The following is a 4935-nucleotide window of genomic DNA, read 5'->3' on the forward strand; positions in this document are numbered from 1 at the left end:
GAAGGGAACAAATGCAGGGATAGATGCGAATAAAGCTAAACAGTCACCTGCTGTTGGTAAGAGTACAAACTGCAGCAGTCCCTGTGAGAATCAATATGGAAGGGTCTCAAAAAGCCAGATATAGAAATAAAAGCATAAAATCTAGCTACATCACTCTTGAGCATATATCTAGAGAAGACTTACATCTGACTACAGAGATACCTGCTAACCCATATTCATTGCTGCTCTATTAACAATAACCAGGAAATAGAAACACCTTAGATATCCATCAACTGATGAGTGAATGGATAACGAGCATGTGGTGTCTAGACAGCCCTACATGAGTGAAGTCCTGAGTGAAAGGATAGTTTGACATGGATAGAGCATGGTCTATCAGGACTCCAAGGCCAACTGGCTGTTGGTAAATTGGCAAAGCCATTATCCATATGAACCAGGTTTCAGAGGAGTGACAAAAACAGTGCATGGACATTCATGAAGGATTGATCAACGTGTGTGCAGGCACTAGCAACTGTAGCTTCCTCTTCCCAGATGTTTACAACCTGAAGTTACTCTGTTGCAGAGACAGACCTCCACAGAGATGAGTGAATGCCTCATAAACACACTGAGGTTCTGAGTTAAAGTAGTTAGAGAACCCTACCTGATTCAAGGTCCATTATATGTGAGTCTGTGTGTCTGTCTTTTCCTCATTTCCCCATCACTCTAGTCAGGGTTCTGAGACACAAGCCACTGAGGAAGTGCCAGTTGTTCTTATACATACTATTATGATTCATGTGTAAAGAAAAATAAAACTAAAAGAACTTGCAGGTAAATGGATGGAATCGCAAATATTCATTCAGACTGAGGTAACACAGAGCCAGAAAGGTAAATGTTATGTGTTTCTTGTTCTTATTGATTTGTTTGTTTGTTTTACATCCTGACCACAGTTTCCCTTCCATTCTCTCTTCCCATTCCCCCCTCCCTTCACCTCCATCCCTCAATTCACTTCTCCTCTGTTTCTGTTCAGTAAAGGGCAAGCTTCCCATGGGTATCTACAATACATGGCATATCGAGTTCAATTAAGACTAAGCACCTCCCCTTGTATTTAGACTGGGGTAACCAATCTATTATGAGGAACAGGTTTCCAAGAGCCAATCAAAGTGTTAGGGACAGCCCCTGCTCTCATTGTTACGAGTTCCACAAATACACCAAGCTACACAACTGTCTACATTTATGTAGAGGTCTTAGGTCAGTCCCATGTAAGCTCCCTGGTTGTTGGTGCAGACTCTGAGTTCCTATGAGCCAGTTTGTTTCTGTGGGTTTTTTTTTTTTGTGTGTGTGTGTGTGTGTGTGTGTGTGTGTGTGAGGTAGTTGGCCCCTCTAGCTCCTGCAAGCCGTCTTCCTTCTGTTCCGCAGCATTTCCCAAACTCAGCCTGACATTTGGCTGTGGATCTGCATCAGTTTGCATCAGTTTCTGACTGAAGGCTCTCTGATGACAACTGGGATAGTCTGATCACAGGAGAGGTCAATTCAGGCTACTTATACAGTATCGTTAGGAGTCTTAGCTGGGGTCGTTCTTGTAGATTCGTGGGAGTTTCCCTTGCATCATTCTATCTGACTCCCAAAAGCTACCCCTTTCCAGTCATCTCTTTCAGTACTCTCCCCCTCCATCCACACCCAACCTGATCCTTCAAGTTCCTACCCCCACCTGTCCCCAGTCCACCTAGGGGATCACTTCTATTTCCCCTTCCCAGGGAGATCCTTGTGTTCCCCCTACCTTGGGCCCTCTTGTTACCTAGCCTTTCTCGGTATGTGGATCATAGGATGATTATCCTTTACTTTATAGTTAATATCCACTTACAAGTGAGTGTATACCATGTTTGTTTTTCTGTGTCTGGGTTACCTCACTCAAGTTGTTTTTTTTTCTAGATCTATCCATTTATCTTCAAATTTCCTGATGTCATAGTTTTTAATAGCTGAGTAATACTCCATTGTGTAAATGTACCACTTTTTTTCATTCATTCTTCAGTTAAGGAACATCCAGCTTGCTTCCAGGTTCTGGCTATTGCAAATAAAGCTGCAATCACTATAGTTGAGCAAGTGTCCTTGTGGTATGATTGAACACCCTCTGGGTATATGCTCAAGAATGTTTTTGCTGTGTCTTGAGGTAGATTGAGTCCCAATTTTCTGAGAAATAGCCACATTCATTTCCAAAGTGGCTGGCTGTGCAAACAATGGAAGAGTGTTCCTCTTGTTCCACATTCTCCCCAGCATGGGCTGTCATTTGTGTTTTTGATCTAAAGATCAAGAGGCTCATGAATCAGTAGGATCAATATAGTAAAAATGACCGTCTTACCAAAAGCAATCAATATATTCAACACAATCTTCATCAAAATTTCAACAAAATTCTCACAGACCTTGAAAGAACAACACTAAACTTCATATAGAAAAATAAAAACCCCAGGATATCTAAAATAATCTTGTAAATAAAAGAACTTCTGGAGGTATCACCATCTTTGATCTCAAGCTCTACCACTGAGCTATAGTAATAAAAACAGCATAGCATTGGTATAAAAAGACATACTGATTAATGGGATCAAATCAAAGACCCAGGCATAAATCCACATACCTATGGACCCTTGATTTTTGACAAAGAAGCCAAAATTATACAAGATGAGAATAAAAGCATCTTTAACATAACTGGGTGTTGACATGTAGAAGAATGGAAATAGATCCATATCTATCCCCATGCACAAAACTCAAGTTCAAGTGACTCAAAGACCAAATCCAGTTATACAGAACCTGATAGAAGAGAAAGTGGGGGTAGCAGTGGGAACATCGGCACAAGGAACAACTCCCTGAATAGAACTCCCGTAGCACAGATGCTAAGATTGACCATCAATAAACAGGACCCCATGAAACTGAAAAGCGTCTGCGAGGCAAAGGACAGTGTCAATAGGACAAGATAACAGACAAAGGATGGGAAAAGATCTTCACCAAATCCACATCTGACAGAGGGCTGATCTCCAAAATACACAAAGAACTCAAGAAAATAGACATAAAAAAAAAATCCAATTTAAAAATGGGGTGCAGACCTAAACAGAGAAATCTCAACAGAAAAATCTCTAATAATGAAAGACACTTAAAGAAATGTTCAGGGATATGTCAACAAAAGACATCTTAGGCCTGTCAGAATGGAAAATAAAAACAGGCGTGTATATTCTTGTGTGCAGGTGCTAACTTTGAATATTTATATATGGGTGCCTCGACTGGAAAATCCATAGAAGGAAGGGAACAAGCAAATGAAGTAGGAAGTGATGCCAAGGGAAAGAGGGTAGAATGTAGGTGATATAAAGGAAGAATGACTAATAATGGATCATTAAAGGGTTAAATGGGGGTGAGGTGAGAGGACAAGGTAGAGGAGGAAGCATGGGGGATGGGGTGATTAAAACTAACATTAAAATCATGAAAAAATATAGACATAAACTAATAGAAAAGCCTTCCTGAAATATACTCATATAGATAGATAAAAGGAGTTTAAATAAATACCCTATTACAGGGAGCATTGCCTCCTCCAGACACCACAAGCTGTCAAATCAAGAAGCCCAATGCCAGAAATGTGTTATCTCTTTTTAAGTTGTTGGTCAGTGTAGCCCACAGACCACCTCCTCCCCACAAATGGCAGGAAGTTGCCATTGCTCTTGGGTATCCTCCATGGTAAAAGGTTATTGAAATGTCAAAAGGCTGGACATGTCTGCAGTGTCTCAGACCAAGGCCCTTTACTCTGGTGTGGGCTCTGTTGTCAACATGTGAGACAATGTCATGCTGTCACATGGTCCTGGGACAGGTGATGACTGGGTGCTTCTCAGCTTCCCTATTCCATAAAGCTCAGGCAGCAACTCCAAATACAAAATAGGAAAATGGATGATGGGTGAGGGGAACAGGCTGGTCAGGCCCTGACAACTCTCTGATGCATGCAATGGCAGCTCTCCAGTGCCTAGCCTGGATTCTATCTACTTAGAAACCAACATTCTTGACCTGGGTTACTCCATCTTGAGTCAAGTGCTAAAAATGAACAACGGCATTTTTGCACAAGTAAAGGAAAATCACTATCTGCTGGAATATGGGAGGCATGAGCTGATCGATAATTTATTTGTGAAACATGCAAAATTCTGTCTGAAATATGAATAAGCGGACATGCCAGTCACACCAGATGTAACTCCTTCATCCAGGACTGCAAAAGAAAACAGCACCCCAAAATATGGCAGGCACACTGACATAAGCTTTGTCCAGGTCTCCAGTCTCCGGCTTACATAACGGCTTCTGCCCATGCCACTCAGCTCACTTTAAATGGACCCTGGGACATCTCAGCCTGTGTAGCTCAGTGCCTGCAGTTTTTAAAGCCTTCTTTCCCTTTCTTGAGATTATAATTTAATTACAGCATTTCTCCCTTTTCTTTCCTCCTTACATGCCCTTCCATGTAGCCCTCCCAGTTTTAAATTCATGACTTTTCCCACTAAACTGTGTGCATGTGTGTGTGTGTTCCTAAGGATCCATGTAATGCTACTCACATATATGTTTTCTGAACGGACCACTTGGCACCGGACACCCAGTTGGTGTGCTCTCCCCTAGAGACCACTACTGATCCCAGCTTTGCTCAGTTTTCTATAGTTCTTTGTGTGGGACTGAGGCCTCATGGGATTTCTCTGTTGGTTCTGGCATGCTCATTGGTGTCATCCTTGTTCAGCTCATGTTTGGGCAATCGTGTTGGTGAGCACTTACGGGTGTGGCCTCTGGTATTCCTAGGAGACACAATCTCACAGCAAACTTCCTCATCCTTTGGTTCTTGCAATTTTTCCGTCCCGCTTTTACACAATGTCCCCTGAGCCCTAGGTGTTTTGTAGATGTATCTATTGGTGCTGGGTTCCACAACTTTGCATTTTGATTGGTGGGGTCAAC

Source organism: Chionomys nivalis, chromosome 18, assembly GCF_950005125.1.
Source record: "Chionomys nivalis chromosome 18, mChiNiv1.1, whole genome shotgun sequence".
In the NCBI taxonomy this organism is placed as follows: domain Eukaryota; kingdom Metazoa; phylum Chordata; class Mammalia; order Rodentia; family Cricetidae; genus Chionomys; species Chionomys nivalis.